The 26,574-nt window shown below is 35.1% G+C and overlaps 1 protein-coding gene across 3 annotated transcripts in view; it reads right to left on the reverse strand.

The window, feature by feature from the left end:
• Nucleotides 1-26,574, reverse strand: part of Dgk (diacyl glycerol kinase 1) — a 527,084-nt gene that overhangs the window by 75,592 nt on the left and 424,918 nt on the right. The gene's annotated exons all lie outside the window — the stretch shown is intronic.

The raw sequence follows: 26,574 nt of genomic DNA on the forward strand, positions 1-26,574 counted from the left end.
AGTAAGCCAGCGTTGGACTCTTTGTCTTCCTTGTTGCACGTGGAGTTACGCCATATTGTTATTTTTGGGCTTTCTTTGCTTGTTTAGGTGGACAGGTTTCGAACTGTTGACTTTTTCTGTGTTATACAGAAGTGTGATGAGTGCAAAAGTGCAAGTACGCTGACATTCGTCGCGTTTTATTGGTTCTACCTGGTTTTAGAGGACTTTGCAGATGTCAACGCGCAACTTTGCATAGACCCTATATGCAAACACCATAAAATGTCCCATAGACCCCATATTATTTGCATTGTTTAAAAGAATTCCCGTTTCTTACAACGAAACCACTCCAAATTAAAAAAAAAATCAGTCTGATCGGAAAAATGGGTTAAAACATTTTACTTCTCGTATATCAGATTGACATTGGATTACGCTTCTCAAATAAAATTGTATTACATACACTTAACAAATCGGAAGCAAATAGTCAAAAGATTTAAGATTCATACTTTTCTCGCGACTCATTATTATTCACAATATGTGTTACTTCTCCAAGTAGAAGCACGTTTTACGGTATTTGTCCTGAGAATAGAGTTTCATTGATTATCTATGTTATTGCACAAAATAACAGACTGGATTGACTTGATAAATAAGTAAATTTTGCCATTGCGCAAAAGACATCCTTCAATGGGTTTTAAATAAATACATATATAGAAAAAACCTTCTGGTTCGCCACTCCGGTTGATCCGACCATGTTCAAACCAAACTTGTCCCGACTCGTCGGTGACTCAAGAGACCTATTGTCGTTTACTGCCATTGCGACATTGTTGTTTACTTGCTATTACCGCTTGTTTGCTTTATAGCCTAATAAACAAAGACCCAAAAAGGGGCTCGAGCTGAAATAATTCTAAAAAAGCTGAAATTTTCAGGACTTGCTCTTTGTGTCGAGTACAATGAAACCTCAAAAGTCCCAAAATATCCTATGTGAGCTTCATCCTCAAAATGGCGGTCAAAGACGGCCGCCATCCCATACGCGTCTGGTTTTCTATTTCAGCCTGTACCTGGCAAACCAATAACGATATTTTAATTTAGGAGACACCATTTTACTCTGCAGGAACTGTACTTGAATTTGGTATATTTTGTATTTAAATAAAATCACACCCAAAACGGTTATCCGTGATCAAAATTGATAATTTCAGCATTTTTGAAAGACATTCTGTAGTAGTATTTTGCGCTTAAGCTCCTAAACTATTAGAAAATCGTGAAAATATGTTCATATATTTTTGATTGTGTGTTTCATAAGCTGCAGTTTAAAGGAAAGATAATCAAAATCGGATCATAACTTTACGAGATATTTACTCCGTTGTGAGCCTAGTAGTTACCGATAATTAAAAAAAAAACACTAACTGGTGGTTAAATATAATTTTTTAAATATTTTTTATATTTATTTATATTTATTCAACAAAACATGAAGAGCTTTCTTCGAAAAAGAATTGGTGAACGACAGATCGTTACAAAGGGGTGCATTGGTTATGGATGGGAATTCATTCTAACTTTCAAGGGAGCAAATAAGAGATTGCTACACGATGTTTGGTATGAGAAAAGGGACAAGAACGATGAAAGTGAAAGAACTCGCATTGTGTTAATGACAGCAAAAATAATTTTAAAAATATTCAATCAAAAGTATATGATAATGTGTCATATCCTCAAGCAGAACAAATCTTTGAGGAGTACAATGATCTCATTCTACCATCACTAAATCATATAGTCGAAGAAGTGACATCACCAAATAAAAGTTATCTCAGGATAGCCCGAAAACAGCATGATATGTAGTTCTATTATTTCGTTATGCACACCCGGAAGTTTTATATCTCCCAATCAGCTTGCTATACGAGTATACAGCCTGTGTCATTTTGGTTCTCAGCAGCCAATTGAGATCTTCCAAAGTTTTGAAATTTGTGCAAGTTATAATGAGATTCAACGATACAAATTCTCAAGTATTTTGCTCCACAACCCTTATTACATTTTATTCAGTGGGTCTTTGATAATGGTGACTTCGATACGAGAACACTGGACGGTCATGCAACTTTCAATAGCATGGGGGTATCAGAATAAGTACGCCTCCTGAAGAAAGAGTCACAAATTCTCGTGTTCCTCGCCGTGGTTACAATACATCGAACAATTCAACCTCGTACTAATATACAACCAAGCGGATCGCACCGAAGATTATGAATTGCATTTGCATGCAATCAAATAAATGCTGCCGTACTTTAACGCAGCTGGCCATCACTTATATTCTAAATGCTCAGCAGATGGAAGCTTTGTAGGAGAAAATGAATCCTGAGCAGTACAGCAAACTTACAGAACCATGATATTTTACCATTCGCAGAAAATAGATATTGGAGTAGGGTTGCATCAGTTATGATCATTGAACAAACTTTAATGAAATCACAGAGTCGAGAATAACAGACTCAACATTAGCTAGATGGATACTATTGTTTCCCATCACCATGAAAGTTACTGAAGCATTAGAAAACTTTTGCCATAAACATTTTGTATTTTCAGAACATATTGAGCTTAGACTCTCCCGCCAGACACGAGATAATCAGGAGCTAAAGAAGTGGTCTGACTGGTTAACCCTTAATGATTTCTTTGAAAGCTCAACTTCAAAGGAATTACTCATGAACATTGCAAGGGTTTAATTGCTGACAGACAAACTCTGATCAAGTAAAGAAGATTAGTGAAGCGTCATTAAACTAGATGATAGGTGGTTACTTTGGAACTGTAAAACTGGAAAGGAAGGAAACTGTAGTTATTCCCATATCTGCTACAAACAATCCGCTATCTTCAAATGTTGGAAGAGAATACTACGATTGTCGAAACAAGCCTGTACAGAATTGTCATTAAAGAACACAAAGAAGTTCTCAAAGTGAGTGCCACATATTCTGGGGCCAGAAGAGAAGCAGTTTCTTTTAGATTTACAGAATGTTTCTTCAGAAGATTTTGTAGCCGTGGGGCATTTAAGAAACTGGTGATCGGGGATGAAAAGTGGTTTTCCAACTTAAACCGTCATTCAAAAACAACAAATGATAATTTGGTCTGCAAAGGCTAGACCACTGCCAAAGGTTAGACGACAAGAGTTTGCAACCAAGGTCATGATTACCATCTTCATGTGTCAAGACGGAATTTCGGTAAAAATACCGTATCATTCGTTGAATGGAAAACAGTAACCTCAAATTTCTACATAAGTAAATATTTACCTGAATTGTTCAACATTCTCATTCAAGATTATCCCAGTGACAAGTTACAAGACTCGTTTCTTCACCATGACTAATCAAAATAAATATAATGCAATATTTAAATAAAATCCTGATACTCATCACCAAATAGACTTAAAAGTTAATTTATGCTCATGGCCCCAGAGAAGGCGTTACCTTCTGCGGCTCGCCCTTGCCCGGGAATGAAACTACACATAATAAAAAAAATATACAAAGATTTCAATTTCTAATTTTATATCAAGCAGGTCAGTGGTGTTAAGCATATGAGATACATAAATATCTTTTAGATACAGTTTATTCTCTTGTGCATACTCTAGCTTAGCAAAATTTTGAGTTTTACTAAGCTTATTTAATCTAGAGTTCATTGAAAATGTTTTACGTGATCAATAAAGCAAATTGCTTTAATAAAGTTAGAACCTGGTGTGTTCTTCATTTTTTTTAATTTCAAAAGAAAACTTGCACTTTCAACTCCCAAGAATGGAGAACAAAGCTTAAGAAGGAACGTTGGAAACTGCTAATGAATTCCTGAGGCAACAATAAGAATATTGTTGAGGCACGGAAGGAGATTACCTCTGAGACAAAAAGAGGCTGTTGGTCGCCTTCAAATTTACGTTTCTATCCTCCCTCTATAGTAATTCTCTACCGAACGAAAATTAACTTTGGAATCTTCTTACACGAAATTAAGGAGACACGCTGGGAGCTTTGGAAATTATTTACAAGAACTTGTGGGATCAAGCGCTTTCGACGAACACCTTTAAACATTCATAGACAGTAGAAAACGGCGTGAAAATTTTTAATTAAATATCCCTGTTCTAATTTTGGGTTTATTATATTTTTTAAATGAAGGGGACATCTTGATTACGTCCTTGTCGGCCTTTTCGTTTTTAAAAGGATGTTTATTCAACTAAAGAATCTTAACACTATGGTTGAGAGAAAAGAGTATATGCTAAATTGTGTCAAGATGAAATATGTGACTGGATTTAGCAATAAATGTTATTCATTGGCATTAAATTTTTTACACTTTGATAGTACCCTTAATATTAATTTGATTTTCCTATCTTAAGGTAGCTGATAGTTCATAAAAAGAAGAAAGTGGATTGTAATTAATTATGAAGTGTTTATCTTTTTAACAATGTGACGGAAGGCACAGTAGAAATTAAAACAGGGAAAAGAAGAATTTTGTACTTGCATACGGCAGTGCTTCCTAACCTTTTATTGACTAACTATACACGTTACTCATATCCCGGTGCACTTATGCTGCAAGACAGTATATTAAGTTAGGATACTAATATTAGAATTCAGCATTATTGCACGCGTTGTATTAGTCTCAAAATTTATTTTAACTTATTATTATTAAAGGTTTTCTGGTAAAAATAAAACATGTATTTCAGCCAGTCCTTTCTTCGCAGAAAGAAGATCACAGTGTACATCATCATTTACTTTACTTTAATATTATTGCGATTTACACCTGGGACAAAAAGGGATTTCCGAGGTACGGCGACAATAGGGCTTTGATCGTCATCTGGGGAGACATCTCAGAAATAAACGTAGCCGAATAACGATATCCAATCACGATTCAATCAATAAGGACATCAAAGAGCCGACACAGGAGTATAGCAGATCATACATAATGAATTTAGCTGAAATAATATAACATAGCAAAGCAAGAGGCCTTTCAGCTTGATTATATAATTTTTATTCCAATTATAGCAAGAAATATAAGATTGATCCAACAACTACCATTTTAGCATTTTCGTGAAATTTGGAATTCATTTACATTTTCTTGTTTTCTTTCGGATTTGGTTCTAAACTAAGTTCCTGATCTGCTGTTATGAAGAAAAGGGCTGCGCTTTGATCCTCAAGTAAGCGTCTATGTGGTAACCATGGTAGAAATAGTAGTTGTAGACTTACTCTAGCTGTAGATTTCCTATTAGTTGTAATGTAATGTAGTTTGTCGATATTCTAATAGATTATAGCCCTTACGTTTTTATTTGTTGATGATTAGGTTGATGATAGATATATAGTAATACGTAACATGTTTGTACACTGAAGTCTGATGTCATTTATTCTACTATAATGTACAGCTTCTTATATTAGCCATCCGATAAAGTAATGTAGAAAACCATTTAAATCTCCCATCCCTACAACTGCTTTAACCAATAACATGATCTAATCACAACCAGTGGCGTATTTAGATGGGGGGCTTCCGGGCTTAAGCCCCCCCGAAATCTTACTTACTATAGTCAAGTATATGAAATATCTTGCAGAATTTTCACATTTTCAGGCAAAGCTCCCCCGAAAGTTAGCAAAGCTCCTCCCGAAACAAAATCGTAAATACGCCACTGATCACAACAATGACTTCACAAAACAAACGTCGTGACTCGCAGATAGAATGTGTCATGCAATTATGTTGTAAAATTCGAATTACTTTTTCTTTAATTGTCTTGTAACAGGTATGTTCCTTGGTTCTTAAGTCAGTCCCAGATAAACGAGTAGGCACAGGCTGTCGTAAAATATTTGTCCCGGAAGACTTCGAGAGCTATTTTGGGGTTTAGATTGGAAATAGACAAAGGAAAAGGTATGCCACACGAGAGTACTTCCAAAAGTTTTCTACACTAAACTGGTATAAGTTGTTCATGGTACATAGTGTGCCATCTATGGAAGAAATAATGAATTCATTTCAACTGTCTATTTGTGTCCGTTCGTTGGAGAGAGTAATCTGAATCAATCGCTGGTCACTAAATTGCATATTGTATGATAATTTTCCAGTTTACACAGCTGTTGCTGTCAATGCTACGGTGCTAAATCGATCGACAAATCGTCACTTCATCTGGGCTGTAAGCTGGTGCTAAATCTCGTCGAAGTCACAGTCCGATTCAAAGATTACCTTCAACGAACTGACGCAGTTGGACATTTGAAAGTGACACATTATGCCTTTAGTAGATGGCACTATAAACAACAAGTGACATATTAACAGTGGCGCGATATTTCAGTGTCAAACCGAGAAAGCCCACACAGACAATGTTTGTCCACCACAAAGTCTACTTGACGCGAGCTATATTCAAATCAAGACTCCCATGCACCAAAGCTAAGTGTTCTACCACTGAGCCAGCGCGACAGAAATATTAGCTAAAAAACTCATGAATATAAAAGGTTAACAAGATAAACAATAAAAATTAACTCTGGTATGCATGTAAAGAGAATCTTACAAAACTTACTTTATCCATGTATGACATATGGGATATGGGTAATAACCGTTAAAGTCATCGCTATTTGTGAAGATGTTAATAATTAACTCCGTTAACGATCCCGGCCGAGATAATCGTTCTAGCAATCTATTACAAGAAACATAATTGAAAAACTTGCTTTTGTTCAAGAGTTATCGTGTGGAGAATTAATGTACTAACGTTACAATCTTAAATGGCTTACTTAGTATGATTCCAATAAAAATAAGTGATAGCACCTTAAATAGAGAAGAAGCTTTGAAATTAAGTGAAATTTGGCACTTTTTATTAAAATGAAAAAGCGAGAGAAAAATAACTAGAAAAACAATTAGGATTATAAATGTGAATTAAAGATAACGTTATAACAATATTTGCTGATTACGTATTGAGAAATCATATTATAACAATTCAAATACCACTGAGATTGTATAGTACTTCAGTTAGTTAATGAAGACTTACCGTAATGCTAAATGTCGTGAGTCACCACTTGAACTGAGATAGAACACTAATGGCATAACGAAAGTCAATTTTTTTAATTATAAAGATTCCTTTATGTTTTGTTTCTCGTTGTATCGTGTTGATACCTAAACATTCAGTATAGGTTGAGTATTTAATGCGTGCCTTGTAAAACTCGGCTTAATTTTACGTGGCGTTTAATTCCAGTTAGCGGCTAACCAAGATAACCAAAAAGGCTGAAAGATGGAGTAGTGTAAAACCACCTTGTGAATTGGAAATTACTTAATGACTCGTACTGTCTCTAAGTTGACACCACTTCCTTCTAACGCTGGGAAATTATCTCACGAAGATCTCCAGTGAAGATAAATCGATTGAAGCAAAAGTAGTCCAGAAGTTAATGGAACCAAGTTACGTGCTTAGATATGTATCATGTAAAACTTAATTTATATTAGTTTCCTTTTGTTTGTATTACAGATAATGAAGAGAACCATACATTAAAAAATCCAAAATTTAATCTTTAATGTGTCAAATTTTTCCAAAGAAAATATACTATTAATATTTACTATTAATAGTGGTTTCTAGGTAGAAAAAAAATCACGAAGAATTTTATCTTATTGTCATAATGTAATAGCCTTCCATTTCAACTGAGCAGTTAGTCCTAATTTTGGTACAGTCCTGAGATTGATTCTCTGTGTTGCAAAGGATGGACATTGACCTGACATTGAAGACTTAAAATTATGATTGTAATAAATAAAGGCATAAGTGTCGTTTTTGAGAAAATTGCGTTATTATGATTAATTGTCTCGACTAGACTTGCCAACAGTATTGAAACTGACGCATGTAACCAAGATCATGGCTACAACCAAGTTGACGATACCAGTAATATTGCAAGAATTTAGCTATTCGTTGACAAGTATAATAAATCCATTTCTCATGTTAGTCATGTTGATTTTGAGGACAATCGTTGAGAAAGTACCCACATACTACACACACATATACTTAACAATTATTGTCTCAGATGTTTTCTTCTGTAAAATTAGACTTATTCTTTTTTACTATAAACATTAGAATTGAAATTTAAAATTTCATTTTGTACAGGCAAAAATTAGATAATACATTCGCCATCTTCATATCCTGATTGGGTTTCTTAAATACATTTGCTGAAGTAAAGTCTTCCCTGAAATATCTGGAGATCCACTGTAGGCACTCCTGCTTATTACCGAAATACATTGTACCCTATTCACATATTTTTGTGTTGGAGGTCCGGGTTCGATTCCTTGCGGAAGTCCATGTAGTTTCCAAATAAGCTGAAAGTCCTCGTGTTACATATACCTGGTGCTGAAAGCGACGCTAAACTCAAATCCATCCATTCATCCCATTCACATATTTGATTGAGTTCTTCTTTAAAACTTAGATTACCATGTTCAAATAAATATATTTTTTTAATCTACGGATTGGATGTCATGTGAGTTATATATGATCAAGAGGTTTCGTGAGTTAAACAGTACTCACAGGATCTATTTTACTCTACGTTCAGTGGCGTATAGGATTCGCTTCATATTTACCATGTAACAGAGACTCTGTCTAGTTGAAATTACAGTTTTAAATACTGGACATTATAGACGCAATGTTATGTCTTGCATTTCCTGTAAAGTTTACGTCTTGGATTTATTCAGATTTTGGTATTAACTTTTAAATTAGTGCCTCAAGAACTGATTGACTATTCTTTTTGACAGCAAATGGCAATTTCCAATATCAAACTATTGAGTCATCATCCAGCAACAGTGAGTGTGGTATTATATCTCAAACAGAAATTCAGTACCTGTATGCCGACTGTCTGCCTGAACAGCTCCTTTTATGATCTCTTGCTGAGGTTGCATGTGCTAATAAGATGAGCACTGAGTATTTTCGATCCCTGACATGTCCTGAATGTCCAACGAACATCAATATTAGAACCTTAATGACCTACAGTTGTTATTTTTTGTGTACCAAACAAACTTTTGTTTAGATCCGTAGGTTCCTCAGGGCTGTACTTGAGTGTTTCCATTAGTGTATTTTCGTAATTTGTATTTTTCAGGTAAAAAACCAGTCTAGAGAAATACAAATTACATTCAAGATTATTACACTTTATAACAATATGCAACCTGCAACATAGTGAAGTAGCTTCGGTTGTCTAACTTGAGGCTCTTCTCAGATATGCACTTTTCGAGCCTCCGAAACGTGTAATCCCGAAATCCCCATCGAGCCGAAAAATTGAAAAACGTCTTTGTACGCAATTAGGTCTGGTGAAAATTTATTTATGTATAAAATTTGGTGGCTCAAGGTAACTTCTTTCTATGCGAGAATTCGATGAGAAACTCACACACACATATAAACAGATGCACTTGTTCTTTTATATATTAGTACTAGCTGACATATTTAAAGATGAGGAAATGAGTGAAGTAAATAAATAAAGTAGAGGAAAATCTTTGCCGTTGCTCCTGCTCATATCAGTAAAATATATAAATAACAAAGAGCAACGCCTTTGACGTTGCTCTTGTTTATATCAGTAAAATACATTAAGAACAGGGAGTAAGGCCTTCAACCCTGCCCTTACCAATATCAATAGCATAAATAAATAACAAAGAGTAACGTCTTTGGCGTTGTCCCTGTCAATATGAATGTAGTAAATAAATAACGAATAACAACGTTTTCGGCATTGTTGCTCTCCCTCTCAATTCAAGTGAAATAAATAAACACCGAAGAGCAACGTCTTGGGTGTTATCCCTTCAGTTCCAGAACCAGCTGCGACATCCTTTGTTGCCCAAACTTGGGCTCAAATACTAACGAGACTTTCACCAATTAGCTTTTAGATCCCGATAACTATGGATTCGACACTAATATAGGTTATTTTGAGCATGTTAATTTTTAACACCACTAAACCCTCCATGACAGTGGAGGCTGAAGTTGGATTTGAACAGCGCTGAGAGTGTTACTATTCATCTTATGTACGCCGAAAACTATGAATTTGACATTAATACTAGTCAGTTTGGACATACAAAGCATTACTTTCCATTCTTCCCCCTCTCCTAGAACTCTCCATGATGATGGCGGCTAAAGTTGGACTTAAACGACAGAGTGATGCTATTCATCTAAGTTACGTTGAAAACTATGGATTCGACAGTAATATTAGTCATTTTCAATTATTTTTACATGTCACTTCCTTCCCACTTCCTAGGGGTGTCTTAAACACACAGTATTTTTTCCAGATCGTTAGTCATACACGTAAGTCAACTTGTCTCTCGAAATGAGATTACATGCCGAGTTTAAACGTCCTAGCATGAAACATTCGTGAGAAATTCTATTTTTTTATATAATTTTTAAACCAAAAAGGATCTATATACCCTATGATCCCTTCCAAACTACGGTCAATTCGATAAAATCACTTTGAAGAATGACAAATTAAGGTGTAGATTTGTATACCTGACCAACTCACACACACAAAAAAACAAACAACCATTCATTTTTATGTTTAACAACATAGATGTTAGCGATTAAATCATCCATGTGTTACCATATCATTCACTTACACTGTGGTTAACTAAAATTGGGATGTACGAGTACGTAGTTGATAGGAAACGTTTTTATCATATAAAAAAAAGAACAAACGAATGGCGCATAAAATTTTCAGTGGTATTTCCGTAAATTGTTAGCTTACTGTTAAGTAAACTAAGATGATGAAGGGCACAATAAAAAGAAGAATAATAGAAGTCACTATAATACCAGTTAATTTATAGGATTTGATAAAATATTTTTATTTTTGATTCGGGAAACCATAGTGTAATTCGTTTGTTAAAACCATGTTATTTATTTGAGGATTTCTCATGTGCGTTTAATTTTAAGAACTTACTCGTACGAATATACATTTCTAATGTAAATTAATATTTCTACTGATCCTTTTAATTGATGTCGTTTATACATCCATATTTTGTCCGAAATTTCTTTATATTGCAGAATTAAAACCTATGCGCAATTCTGGGAGCAATATAAATAAATTTTCCTGTGGTATCTTTTTGCAGCGCGTGTTTACTCACACTAAAAAGTATCACCTCATTTGACTTAAAAAAAAAAAAAAAAAAAAAAACACGCGTGCTTTCGTTTTCTCGTATTTTCTAGCTGATCGATATTTTAGTGGCATATTGGCAGGAGAAAATTGTGAGGATAAGCAAGACATCTTTGAAAATTCTCTACCATCAGATGTTGAATGCAGCACTAACGACGTAAAGTGTGTTGATGCCAAGAGGCAAACAACTGAAGAGGGAATGACATCGTCGTCACCATCATCATCATATATACTTTGAAATATGAACACTTGACTTTGGGATGGTGATGGTAGTATTATATAGTGTCTGCAGCTCTTTAGCGCCAAAGGTCAAGGGTGTGAACTGAGTGTTAGGAGTATGTATGTATGCATTTTTGTGAAGGATGGTGGAGGGAAAGGAGCAGGAGAAACGCCTGGAGGTTGACACCGAATAATACAGAATAGTGGAGAGAGTCTAGGGACCTGACGATGGCAGGTAGTCAATTTTCAGGTCTTTCACACAAGACTAGCGTCAAAACTTTCAAATTCTGATTCAGTCATGTGGAAAAATCAACGAGAGAGAGAGAAAAAATCTTTTTTGTGTAAATTGTAGCTTCCTCTTCGTAAAGCAACAAGAGAGAGAGAGAGAGAGAGAGAGAGAGAGAGAGAGAGGGAGAGGGAGAGAGAGAGAGGGGGGAGATTTGTGTAACGTTCATAACATATTCGAAAATCTCATCTCTGCAGAAGTTTCTACACAAAACCAAGAAAACGCATTTTAGTAAAGAGTAACTTTCCTAACAACTCTCCAAGTATTGTGCTTTATCTTTACCACATGATACCTTATTATGTGGCATATTCTTTTATCTGTTTCAAAGAAAATGAAGAAAACAAAATCATGAACAATGTTAACACTATTTTGGATATACTCGTTGTCCAGTAAAAAAGTATTCATGACAGATTTAGATTTTTTTAAAAAAATATGTAAGATCGAATATATCTTTCATACATACTTTGGGAAATTAATCTTCAGGTGAAAACATGAAAAATTACGGATCAATATAGGTGCACAAATGCGTTATTTCTGAGCTTTAATCCACCGAAAATTGCTCGAAAAGATAAAATAAAGAGCAATAGCTCGTGAACGAAATGTCGGCTAAAGGAATGTAATGGTAATTTTCACCTAGATCTCATTACTGTAACAGTGGGTGTGCAACAGCGGTTTGCGACAATGTTAGCCTTGAAGCATAGATTGAGATTCATGAGATCGTTTAGAAACGAAAAATAATAGATCATAAACTGAAAGCTGTCATACATTCTACATCCACTGGGACATTAATAGAATCCAAGCACAAAATAATCAGTATGTTCTTCTATTAGACTCCATTCGACATTTTTTTCTCAAATTACGGCCCTTTTTATATTGCTCCGACCAATTTTCGGCTGGATATAATCCCAAAATGATGCATTTGTGCACTCATGATTGGTCTATAGAGTTTTTCATGTTTTTGTGTGAGGATCACTTTCACAAAGATTTTTAGATGTTGTTTCCGAGCATCCTGTATATTTCAAAAGAGTGGAAATAAACTCACAATGTCTTGTGTTGTGTGATGGTAATTAGTACGAGAAGTGATGTAATACAGATTAGTGTGTGTGTAGTAAGACATTGGTGGTAAAAAATCGAAAACCTATCTGCTTTTCAAGGAAGAAACATTGTGATCTTCAGCTCTTGAAACAAATATAACCAAGGCTGCCAGTGTGTTAATTGTATCGAGAACAACGGTGTTCAAGAAAATGACCTCATAATGATCTATTAGCAAGACATAATCAAAGAAGAGGAATAATGGACAAAATCCAAGCCTACAGATTTAAAAAGATGGCTGTGTTAAATCAACACAATGGCTCTGAGTCACTCGAGTTGTGCTAAATTCTAACACATGCCTGGTGTTACTTCAACTCGATCGAGTTTAGGAGTAAATTGTTAAAAAGGTAGTAGTTGAATCAAGTACCTGATGTTGAAACTTATAGTATAAATTAAGTTTAGAAATACGTCATTGGTATTTTTTGTATATAATTGCCAAATAACAACGATTATTTCCATTTTGATTAAATGGAAATGACTATTATGAAGAATAATAATGTATTTGATGGAAATATTTATAACTGGTTACGAGCAACGAAATAAGTCTGTGAGGAGGAGGAATATCGCGGACGTTAATGTTGCGATTGGCTACCTTGCATCCTTAATGAAAGAAAAGCAGATGAAAATAATCAGAAAACTAATCAAGTATCGTATAGAATGTTCTTGATTTAGCGTTATTTTGAAGATACATTATGGGTTGAAATGCACCGTGAAAAAATGTAGGAACAACGAAAATATATTGAAAGCACTTCTGCTAATGCTAATATTGTAGAAAAATTCATACACTGACAAAACTATTTTCGTTATGAATGTCTAATATACCATGTAAAGCTTTGTTTATAGCTCAAAATTAAAACTAACACATTTTTCTCAGAATCACTTAGAGAATCTAAGTGACATCCTTGCAAGGCAATGCACATGCCAAATTACATGTCTGATGTGCACGGTTTTAAAGTGGTTGTGATATCTTTGCGAAATCATTGTTCTTACAAAATAGAAGATTTGGCTGATCACTGACAAATTATACAACATTAATGTTAGTACCCCAAAGGTTTTCGTTTACAATACGGTCTGAGGTGATACTAACTATGCAATGTATGTATTGAAAGAACACAGTGGTGCTGTTCCACTTTCGTGTTGCTTCGGTCATGCACCTAGTTCTTTAACACTACTGCGATGTTACTCTTACACTGCAAAATTGCCACCATCATCTAATCTCACACCGCTCAACACCAGCTTTCAGACAAATTGGTAACACCAGAACAATGATGTTAAAGCAACACGCTAAAACGGTAGTCATGCTGGGACCACTGTCATGTGTTTAAATTGTGATATTAACTCCATCAGTTCTTGCGTATAGATGAGAGGAATTGTTGTACATTGAGTAAAATTGTCAGAAGCTCTGCTGAATTAATGTGTCACTGTAGGCCTCATTCACTGCCTGGGCCGACTTGGTTTACACGATCACAATAGCTGCATGACTTCAACATCCACAGTCAAGTTGGGATATCGGAACCTCTGACCGTCGCCGTCAACACGGAATATAAAATAAAGGTGAGAACATAAAATATGTAGGGCAACAAGACCCGATCTTTCTCCTTATTTCCACCAAGAGACCGCGTTTGTGTATTGCTGACGCCCTAAGAGGCATATGCACCAGACTGTCAGCTCTGCATTGTTAAGAGTGATTGGTGCAAAGTACAGTATGGGCTGGAATTTCACGGCAATCCATTGATCCAATTATTACTCTCACAAACTGCCAGAAATTATGTTAACATTTTCGATAAAAAGGTGCATCATGTGATATAAAAGGTGGATGTTGTACCCTAACCAGAGTCGTGCCGTGGAAAATCAGTGCCCGTGGCGAGAGTATACGACGGCGCCCCCATACCTATATTCGAAGTAATTTTTCGTCTCCTTTTTCCTTTTTCTCCCGAATTTTGTGACCCGCTTACTTTGGCGCCCGAGGCCGTCGCCCCGCTCGCCCCCTCACGGCATGGTACTGACCCTAACAATGATAAGTGTCAATATGCACAACCAGGACTGCTCACGGTTGCTTTAAGGTTCATCAAGATGAATTTAAGCACATTTTCTGTCCCGTTTTATTAACTAATTTGAATATTATTTAACATTTATTGAAGTTTTAAGAAGCGAGTCCATTTCAAACATCCTCCTCCATCGTCGCTGGCGCAAGTAAGTGCTACGTGGCATGAAGAATGGTTCGTTATTTCATTTATAATGATTAAAGGATTATATGACACAATTTCCGACAAATGAAAATAGGCAATATTCCTATTAATATAGGTTAAAATGGCAATATTCCTATTAATAAGATATATTGGTAACAAATGATAATGACTTAATAATAAGATGAAGTTAATCTGTATCGACTTTGAAATAAGACTAAATTAAACTACTAGATATACTTATCAAGAAATTTGTTTTAAAACTAAGTTTTCCAGTTATTATTTTATTGTATCATGTAAATTTTCATATCTTTCATATCTGGTACATTAAGAAATATTACACGTAAGAGTTACGAAAATGTTCTCAATAGATAACATCACTTTACCACGTAAAAATGCATTTAGAATTAATAAGAAACCTACTAGAAGAAAGAGGATATGATTCTTATGCATGTGCTCCAACATAGTTTGTTGTATAATAGTGGAAATTGGGATGTCGGATAATACTATAATGTGATTGAACACAACACTTGACGACACGGCTTTTAATAGCTGAGCTTTACACTTTGAAAATCGGTCGGATACAAACCAAACAACGAGAGGGTTAGAAGGAATATTTTTTTTCTGTACGAAGGCCACTATTTATGTTTTGAGCCTAACAATAATAAAACGGTAATTTGTTATTTAAAATTGATTTATTGTTTTTCGAAATATTCGCAATTTTCCATTCGTTCGAACCATTTGTCAAAGCATTTTTTCCAATCTTCTTGAGACACCTCCATAAAATGGTTTTTGAACGCATCAATGGCTTCTCCCGCTGACGAAAATCGTTGTCTACGCAATTTATTCTTGACATCCGGGAACAAGAAGAAGTCATCGGGTGCCAAATCAGGACTTACGGCGGATGACCCATCAATTCGATTTTTGAGTGTTCAAATAATCGATTCTTAGACGAGATGTGTGGGAGCTCACATTGTCTTTATGAAGAATGATCCGACGGCGCTTGACCGAAGACCTCCGGCAAACAAATTGTTGTGTATCATTCAGAGTTGACCGTTCTACGTTTCTCTAAAGGCGCAGTTGCCACATGACCAGATTTCCCGAAAAAACAGGCGACCATTTGTTTCGACGTGCTTCGAGCGCGAATAACTTTTGTCGGATTTGGTTCACCTTGAAATACCCACACAGTCGACTGCGTTTACATTCCAGCTCATATGCATATATCCATGATTCGTCACTTGTCACAATCTTATATACATATTTTGAAGCACCACCATTGTATTTATTGAACATTTGTGTGCACCAATCGACGCGAGCTTCTTTTTGAGTATTTGTCAAATTATCTAGGATGCAACGACAACAAACCTTTCTCATAGCTAAATGATCATATAATATTTTATATATACTGGTGGAACTGTAATATTTTATATATACTGAGGATTGCCTCAATCTCACAGTATGGCACACGATGATCTTGCAGTATTAGGTTTTGCACGGCATCAATGTTTTCTTGAATAGCAACTGATTTTGGACGACCTTCGTGAATTTCGTCAGCGAAATTCAAATGGCGGCCACAAGTAAAATCGTTATACCATCGTTTCATAGTGGCAAAGGATGGGGCTTCATCACCAAATGTGGAAGTTGATCGATGCACTCTTGTTTTGATTATCCACTTCAAAAATCGTAATAAATCATCGCACGAAAATTTTCACGAGTTAATTCCATTTTTCTGTTGTCACGCAATCTTCAAGTCAACATAAACAACACAAATAAAGCTACTGACAAAACATTTGAAGTACGTTATAGTTAACAATGTCAAACGTTTCTATACAAACAAAAAATAGCGCGTAACTACAATCAGTGTTGCCAAGGCTCAAAATATAAATGGTGGCCCTCGTATAAGTTATAGTTTCCTAGAATGTTCTTTGCATTTCACTTCAGTGAATCCAAGAGATGCGGAAGAAGAAGCTATACATTAATAATATAAGTAGATGTCCTTACTACAAAGATAATGAATTCACTGATGTGCAAATATGAATCTCATTTTTCCTTAAAAAAGAACTCTCTCCATTTTGCTTCCTACCTTCGTTTATATGCTTTCCTGTCCCACTTTGTTTCTTGTGGACAAAGGATGGTGCAAAGAGAAAGAGACAGAGAGGACAAAAACTCATTGTAGCGATCCGCGAAACAAGATTATTCCTGCAAAGCCGTTCTTAATAGCAGTTATAAAACAATGGTACACCTACTCACAGTTTCTGTGAAAAGGAAGAAGAATAAAAAGCTTACAAAAGGTGCTTCCGTCATTGGGATTAAGCTGAGGAGGAAGAAGAGTAGCCAGGGATAATTCTCTTATTTATGTATATATGTATGTAATGTATGTATATGATAATAACACTACTACTACCTACTACTTTCGGCTGAGACAGAAGGTTTATGTAGCTCGGAAAAAGACTCAAAAATTATGCTTTTTTTCTTTAACGAATGTAATACTACTATATGTGTGATAAAATGAGAAAGGACATTATATGTAAATTTCAATTCCATTCATAGAAACACTAAACTTGAGAAAGTTAGTACGAACTAGATAAGAGAACAAACTATATTTTCATTTGGTAGTCAAATAGAAATATGGGGATAATAAGAATACAGAAAATAAACTAGGTGAAAGAAAAAAGGAAGATGAAATATCGGGAAAAATGGAATGTAAACAGTATTAAAGATAGTTTAAAAAGACGAAACGAAACAAACTGACTCATACAGTCTTGTAAGCATTAGCGGATGCAAAAGAGTCGCTTGGAAGAGGGGGAGGACCATTAGGATGATGAACGTAGGCTTGAGGTGAGGAAAAGAAATTTCACATCTAAAGGAGAATAAAGCCTATACATATTCATTTGCATAAAGCCCTGGAAAATACGAGTAAAGGTTAAATATTTAGGACCATGTGCTATATTGGTTTTATGTCCTTTTGTGTTATTACGGCGCCTAGTATTAAGAACTGACACCTAGGTTAGAAAAGAACTTTGTTTTGAGAGAGTTCATAGACAATCATTGTCAACCCACTGCTGAACTAAGGTCTTCCAACTCTTTTTTTTTCACAACCATCTATCTCAGGCAACTCTTTTCCACGTTATGGTGCAGTGTTTGTTGATTTTGTCACATCATCTTATACAAAGATTTTACCTAGTTTCTCCTTGTTCCTTGATATCCAGTTCAAGAACTGCTTTTCTCGATCGATCATAATTTCTACTTGGAAGATATCCGACCCATTGCCATCTCTATGCATTTATTTTCATTATCATATCTGTCACTTCTATAACAGTCTGATTCTTTACATGGTTCTTTTCCTATCCTTGTCAGTGATTTCCAGCATACATTTTTCCATTCTTATTTTTGTAGTCTGTAGACGGTGAATAATTAACTCCAAACAACAATAGTATAATTCCTAGAAAACAGCATGCGGATGGTTTTATCATCTCGCGAAACTCACATGCAACATACACTTCAGAACTTAATCCAGAGACTTCGAATTCGGTGTATATGAGTGTGTATTTACGCACAGGCTACAGCGGCTTGGGGTGAGGGCGGAAACTTTCCGAGGATGGCACATTAGAAAACTGAGAATGGTGAGGCTGTCCACGAAAGAGAAATTTAAGGGAAATTTATACTGAAAACAGTTTTGGTATCACAGCGTGACCGGGTTTTCTAATTGACGTTACTGGCATTACAAAGAACTGAGGCTATTGCCTACTGGCTGCGAGGATAAAACTATAACGTTTAGTTTTTTGCAAGTTCTTGTATTATTTTTACTGACAGATAACTGAATATGAACACATACAAAACGGAAGGTTTCACTGGGACCAGAGGTGCAGGGTGATGCATTTTTAATACTCCTAGGGTCGACAAAAATGTTAAATACGACCCTGACTATACATGAAGCAAACAATTTACATCTCTGCAATATCATTGGGAAAGAATACCTCAATTACAAATAGTCTGTAACCGATGCATTTTCCTTTCATATTTGAAAATGAAATGAAATTTTAGTTTAACATCCAACGGTTATACCTTTCAGTTGATAACGGAGACGAAGATTAATGATAATGACTTATTGTGAAATTAAATTTTTGTGCCCTTCCACCGAGAATTGAACCCGGGATTACGTGCATCAAACACACGAGTCAGCATTACGCTACTGGTGAGAGCTGCTCTTTCATATTTAGTTTTATCACATTTCAGTATTGTAAAACTTACAACTTACATATATATATATATATATAGGATTAGGGCATCCTTTCCCAAACTGTGTGTCTCGAAATATAATTTAAAAGTAAATTCTTATAAAATCCAGAAAGTCTATACATAAGGGTAGACTTTGTACGACACTTTTCGTTTTTACCAAATAACCGTTAACAACAGATTAAATTAATTTTGAGACAGACTATTCAAACGTATCCTAAGTGTATAGTAGGCGTTCAGTAAAGTGTGTCGATAATAATAATAATAATAATAATAATAATAATAATAATAAAGGTGTGCAGCCCTGGATTAGGATTGGTTGATGTTCTCGTTCTATTATCAGATTAGGTGTAAATTCGAATTACGTGGCCACTCATCTACTCTACATTACAAGTAGTCAAATATTGAGGTGATATAATTAAATATGAGTCCTAATTGACGCATTCCAAAACTTTTTTTCAATTCTTCTTCATGCATGTTTCTATTTTGAAACTGGTTACCGGAAGAAAATGCATAAAGGATGATCGTAGATACTGGTATACTATTGAGCAGAAATAAATAAACATATGGTGTTTGTAAGTGAAAGAACAGAATAAGTCCGAAATCGCACTTTATAAACATGTCAAAATAATTATTATGTTATGCCGTAGCATACAATAAATTCATTTCTAAAATACCTAACAACTTAAAAACTATTATACCAATTCATAGAAATGGGTTGTTTTATGCGTCTAACAATATTTGTTTTTAGCGTTAGGTATACTGATTTATTTTGGACTTATACTGTTCTTCCATTCAACAAATCAATTGTAATGAGGTAATATCCTGAGCACTCGTGTAGTAGGTTTCCACTGCAACAAAATTCTCGTTGTTTGCTTTAGTTAATTTATATACAATAATTAATTTAACATTAGTAAGAATCAACTGGGAATTCAACTACTCTTCACTCGCGTATCAAAATAATCTTCCTGTGTGCAGTTAATTGTGGAGTGAATTGGCTGCGTGGCAAACCTTATGTTGTTCGTGGAATATTTTGATTCTGCCGAGGGGCCAGTCGTTTGATTAACGTGTAATGATGGTTAAGTCCCAATCAATACTCTAGTGATGCATTGCGCTGAAATATTCATAGCACTTTGTAGTGCTCCATTGAGTTGGGAGATTAAGCGTTTTATAGTGAAAGGTCAACCACCCAGACGAACACAGGAAAGCGATTCAAGATCATTAATACTGCATTGCTGTTCAAAATCTATTTCAGAGTCGTTTTCTATTTGTGATGTAATTAAGAGATTTACAACATTCTGCGTTGTATGCCTCAAAGTGATCAGTGTGGTTATGAAATACGGTCGTCTCGACCTTACGCAATAAATTATTCGATTTGTACGTAACGTTATGTGTTGGAAAATCTAATGCGTAGTAATAAGTAATGCAGTTGCATCTACTATATATTACGAATTGGATTCAAATCTGACGTTGTAATAGGAAGATGTTAAAAATAAAATGAGTAAAATGAAATTTTTCAGTTTTACGTCCCACAGTTATGTCAGTTATACTAAAGGAGACGTTGGTGATGAGAAATGAATTCAATGGTGGAATGGATAAAATGGGAGGAAACGGGAGAACCCCGAGAGAACCTATGTATGTGATGTTTATCTACCACAAAGTCCACTTGGCGCGAGGTAGGATCGAAGCAGAGATCTCATGTATCAGAGATGAACGCTCTACGATTGAGACACCGTGGCCCCAATAAAATTAGTATATCCTCAGTTTAGAGGTTTCCTGATAGTTATATAGTTAGTGTGCTTACCTTTGGTGTCAGAGGCCCGAGTTCGACTTCCAGAAGGGAATTCACATTCCACATTTTCATGTTAAACTGTAGATTCAAGTCTTACAGAACCAGCGACAAAAGTTTTTCCGTTTGATAAAATTAACTTTGGGAATAATAGTAGTATGGTTGAAAATACAACGGTAGTATGGCTGGAACGTACTGAAAATTATACTCTTTTTAATTTACTGAAAACTGAACTCAAATTTGTTTTCAAATTGTGAAGTTATTTATGAACTAATTTCATCAAATGAAAAGAACTTTTGTCGCTGACTGTACAGCGTCAATGCTTAAAATTAGTCGTTCAACTCCAAAGTCCAAGTCCAACTCCAAACAAATTGTCGTTTCAAATCATTGTGGTTTGATTTACGTTCTATTTGAAATTCTACTGTGAGCAAGAGAGTGGGGGCCGCGGTGGCTCAGTGGTAGAGCGTTCATCTCTGGTGCATGGGGTCCTGGGTTCAAACCCTGTTCCCGCCAAGTGAACTTTGTGGTGGACAAACACCGTGTGCGTGGGTTTTCTCGGGGTTCTCCCGTTTCCTCCCACTTTCTTCATTCCACCATTTCATTCATTACTCATCATCACCGTCTCCTTTAGCCTAACCGGCATAACCGTGGGACGTAAAACTCAAAAATTTCATTTCATTTCATTTCTACTGTGAGAGAGTGATCACAGTTTAAATAGGATTCTGCTTCACGTCCTTCAATAGACTATTCAGCTACTCATAAGCCCTTGAACTAACATGTCTTTACTCTTACTAGAATAACGTGTGGAAGATAGAGAGTCTCGATTCCCGGTAAGGCTCATCAGGTTTGATTCTACTTTTAAACTATCGACGCTTAATACAGTTTTGGTGCTGAAAAGGGCCATTAAACACCAAATAAAGTAGTCTACTTCTGTGCAAAAGGACAATCACAGAAGTCAGAATTCTTAGAAGGAACATACTTCAACAATAACATGAAGAGAAAACGTAAATCGATCTGAGTGGGAAAGGGGAGTCGCTATATTTTAATCTTCAATTTGTTAATTTAGCCAAATAAATTAAAATGAATTTCGGTATTGTATACGCATGTATGTTTTAGTATTGATTTATTTAATATCGGACTTTCGAAGAGAAACATCAAAGGAACTTAATGACAGTGTCTATAGCGACAACTCCGAGTCACGACTCCTCTTCAGTTTTATTAGAAATAGGAAAAGAGGGTCAGAAAGAAGAGAAGAAGATAGGAGAAAAGAAGGAAAAGAGGAAGGGAAAGAAGAAAGGAAGAAAGAATTAGAGATGAATGATTACTGTATAATGATGGGAATATGGTAAAGAACCTTGAATAGTTATCGAAAAGGTGTTTCATACTCGAATGTTATTACCTGAAGATCAATTCTGATGTGATCCTGAAGAGACACATGTTCCCTCATACTACCCAGATCTGGATCAAGGCAACTGCACAAGTGGGAGTTGCCCCAACCCAGCTCAGGTGATTAGAAGTTTTAATTTGATAGTTTGTCTGTTATTTACGAATGTTAAATAATCTTTATCCAGGATCTGAATATCCATGGTGGAGATCGAACACACATTTGAATTAGGCAAGGAAAGAAAAAATCGAACTGATTTACACAATTTCCACAAATAGAAGTTTTCGAAATTCTTGACAAGACTGTCGTTATCCAAGCTCATCCTGTTATTTTGGCTTTCCTCCCAGAGCCGATTTAGAATAATTTAGGATTAGTTACCTTTCATGACTTTAGTCATGCGCCAATACATATAATATACTATTACACACATATTATAAATACCACCGTAGTAAATCAATATTAAATGCTACCACTTAAACTAAATTTGTCTTTCATTCACGCACCCACACATACATACAGGACAATGTATTGGTATAGGTAAAACAGTTTAAAAGAAACCATAATCTAACTACAGTGAACCCTTATTACATCTATTGAGAAATTACAAAATGCAAATAAGTATACACATAAATGTATCATACCACATACAATATCTTACTACATCAATGTAAATATACATATATATTTGATATTAGTAGACAGACGAAAAAATATTAATTTAAATTTTTGATAAAATAAAATGTACATTAAAAAGATCTAGTTATCTTTTATAATACTTCATACGAAAGAAAGAAAACTTAAAATAGATGGTTAGAAATTTAGTCTGTATCTCATAAGAAATTTTAAAAGGAAGAATAATTCAACGAGTCCTTTCTCGTGCTTTCCGATGATTTGTTATGTCACATGTATTAGCAAAGCACCCTTTTGGTATCCATGTGCTTCATTTCACTTTATTTAAATGTACAAACATGACATCATATTTATAAATTGTAAACAACATAATTCAGTCTGTAAATGTATTTATCTATATATTTTTTCCATTTCCTAGATTAAGAGAACAAAGTTTTGTCACTAATATCACGGTGACTACGTCACTTATTGGGTCATTTCAGTTAATATCTTGTTTATTGACTAGCTTTAAATCACCATCTCCTTGTATCACAAGGTACAAACATTTATAGTTATATTCGTTCAACCTATTGAAAAACGAGAATTTTCTAGGTCCAACAGATTTCTTTTTGTATCAAGAACACGATTACTGAGGTGGAACACTGTTCAGGTTTGCGAATTCGAATATAATGGATAAAATTGAAATGTTATGGTACAGAAGGATTTTAGATTTATGAACTTGAGAGTAGATTTACTGATAAATTAGGGTCACGAAGACGCGCCTAAGTTTCATGCCTCATGCAGTTGGTATAATTACAGACGATATTAGTAGTTACATAAGTTACTTAATAACATTACAAAGATTAAAGAGAATATCTACCATGCGGCGGTATTTTAAAATTCACAATTTATATTCCTCGTATATTTCAAAACTATGGCAACCAACGACCGCATTTATATCTCAACACATAAAATCAATAATCATTTAATCCTTTAAATTAATAACCCCGTCAAATAAATTAATAATCCCGGTTGCAACACTTCACATAAGGAACAATCCAACTATATCACAAATTCAAGTGATTAACCGCACATAATGATAAAATTCATATTCTCAAACATTCTGTTTTTTTTAAAGTAGACATTTAATGTGCAAGGCAGGCACGTAAACACAGAAAATATAGATATAAGTGAATCAAAAATGGTAGCAATACTTTCGGGCCAAGACATTTACGACAATATTTACCTCTATGGTAACCAATTGAAAAAAAAAGTAGAAAAATGAAGGATACCACAACGGAAAATTTCAGATGGGTAATCATGAAAGAAACGAAAGCAAAACTTTAATTGTATACTGAACAATCACTCGCTATCGCGGTGGGTCAAATTGTGATGGAAAACGGTCCCTAAATATTTGACATCAACAAATAATTCCAAGAATTGTGTCTCGCACCATCTCAGTCAGAAATTCAGGTTCAAATGATATATATTAAATGGTTGATATTTGTCAAGTTCAAAACTTGGCGGGGGAGGGGGGGTTAAAAAATAAAAAAAAATCTGGAAGAAGATTCGCTACATCTTGAGGTATCATTTAATTTCGATTACTACGTAGTTTAGAACTGGAGAAAATGAAGACATGTTGGAGAGGGAAACATCGACAGCCTGGTACGGAAATACGAGATTCTACTGTAATAAATTTACAAGGTTATTCGATCCTATCCACTCCGTCATCTCTGCGAACAGTAATGAACTTGGCTTTGCTGACCAAAAGAGATGAATAATTACACAACAATACACTGTCCGTAAATAAATAAATCATACTTTCACTCACACATTACTCCTACTATCTCGTACTAAGTTACACACATACATGCTACATCCCACATAAACCAAGAAAGCAAATACTAATACATATCACTACATATATGAATTGGATAGTCATATGCCAGAGTAGTCTATCTACCTTTTTCACCAATTTTGAGTTCATAAATGCTTCTTACATTAAAAATGCGCTTTTTTAAATGCCAGAATGAGCTAGGCAATATCAGCATTAATTTCAAAATAAAATTATGAATTTTTCTGGCATATGGCTGGCAACGCTGAAGTGATTTTGCCATATTGGACCATGTGAGCAAAATAAAATGGCGAAAGTAGTAGATGGCCCAGACACTATGTCTGACGAAAATCAGCTATGGCAATGTAATATGGACAGTGCTGGTGACATAATTGGCTCAGATGATTCAGAATATGTCCCGGAGAGATCGATGGAGTCTACAGACACAGGTAGGGCCTACGTTGAATCATTTATATTTAATTAAGTATGTTATAGCCATTATAGCTTCAGATTGTCCGGCAGATATGGAGTATAAAAATATATTAAAATGTCATATATCAGAACGGTCCATGTTAAATTCCACTATAAACACTAGTCTGCAATGTATTAAACTCAGTTGCCACCTGTGTTTAATTTTTGGCATCTATAAGAAAATACCTGTAACATTTTTTTCCCTGAAAAAGCATTGTTTATAGGTATGTATTGTGTGAGTGTTTGCCATAGACCACTCTGGCGTAAGTATTTATTGAATCCTTGAGGCAAAATAGCCGTATGATCAATTGTTGCTGATTGCAAACTCACTAATGTGCACAGGCCTGCCATAATTTTTACGTAAATTCATGCGCAAAAGACATTTCTCGGTTACCAGACTGTTGGACTTCTCTTTGTAATAATAATTAGCAAGCAAGGGAAAACAGTAATTGCATGTATTTTATTACATTTGAATTCTCAGATATCGCGAAAATGTAATGTAGGAGTATCTCGTCCAGAACTTTGCAGATGAAAATATTTCTGTCCATAATACTTTGGTTCCGTTCGACTTCTACAGTCTGAAGATATGGATAGGGTAAAATGTCTGGAAGTATACCAGAAGAGTGCAATATTTTACATTTCTTATGTCCAAAACACTATAAATCTGTCTTTCCATAATTGCCTAGTTATCTTTGTACCTATTCATCTGTAAGTTGAAATTTATCCTACATACAGTCAAAGAATGTCTGCTGTTAAAAGCAGGATTGCTGTGAATGCTTACTTGCGAACATGAAGATAATTTGTTTTGTATGATCATGAAACACCCTAACTACTAATTATCCTGTTAATTATCTATCATAGTGCCTGTGGCCAAATTTATCTTTGTATACATCTTTATGAAGATTTCATTACTGTTATTCATATTATATTATTCTTTCTTCTTTTGTTTCAGAAGAAGGAGTTACCAGAAAAAGAAGAAGAGGTGACCCGAAACTCTGGACGAAAAATATCAGAAAACGAAGAACTCAGGGTAAGAAATACACAAACAATGCAGGACAAAAAATTCACCAGTTTTGACTGTAAATGCAGAAGCAGGTGCATCAAGAAAGTAACGAAGGAGGGAAGAACGAAATTTTTCCGCTTGTTTTATGATTCGGGATCATGGGAGACACAACTTTTATTTGCTTTAAGGTAAAATGTGAACCAGTGAAAAATCCCCGACGTGGTTCCCAGAACAGGAAATCGAACACTAGATCTTTTTTTTATTCCGAGTGATAAGGGAAACATCAAAGTTTGCAAGTTAATGTTTTTAAAGACTGCAAATAATCAATGGTAGGCTACACAGAGCGCTCATGAAAGCAAAATCTGGTGACATTTGTGACAATAGAGGTAAGCATGAACCGCACAACAAAAGTGATCCTAACACTATTCCACT

The sequence above is a fragment of the Thermobia domestica genome, chromosome 13, assembly GCF_964235325.1.
Source record: "Thermobia domestica chromosome 13, izTheDome1.hap1.1, whole genome shotgun sequence".
NCBI classification, from domain to species: Eukaryota; Metazoa; Arthropoda; class Insecta; order Zygentoma; family Lepismatidae; genus Thermobia; species Thermobia domestica.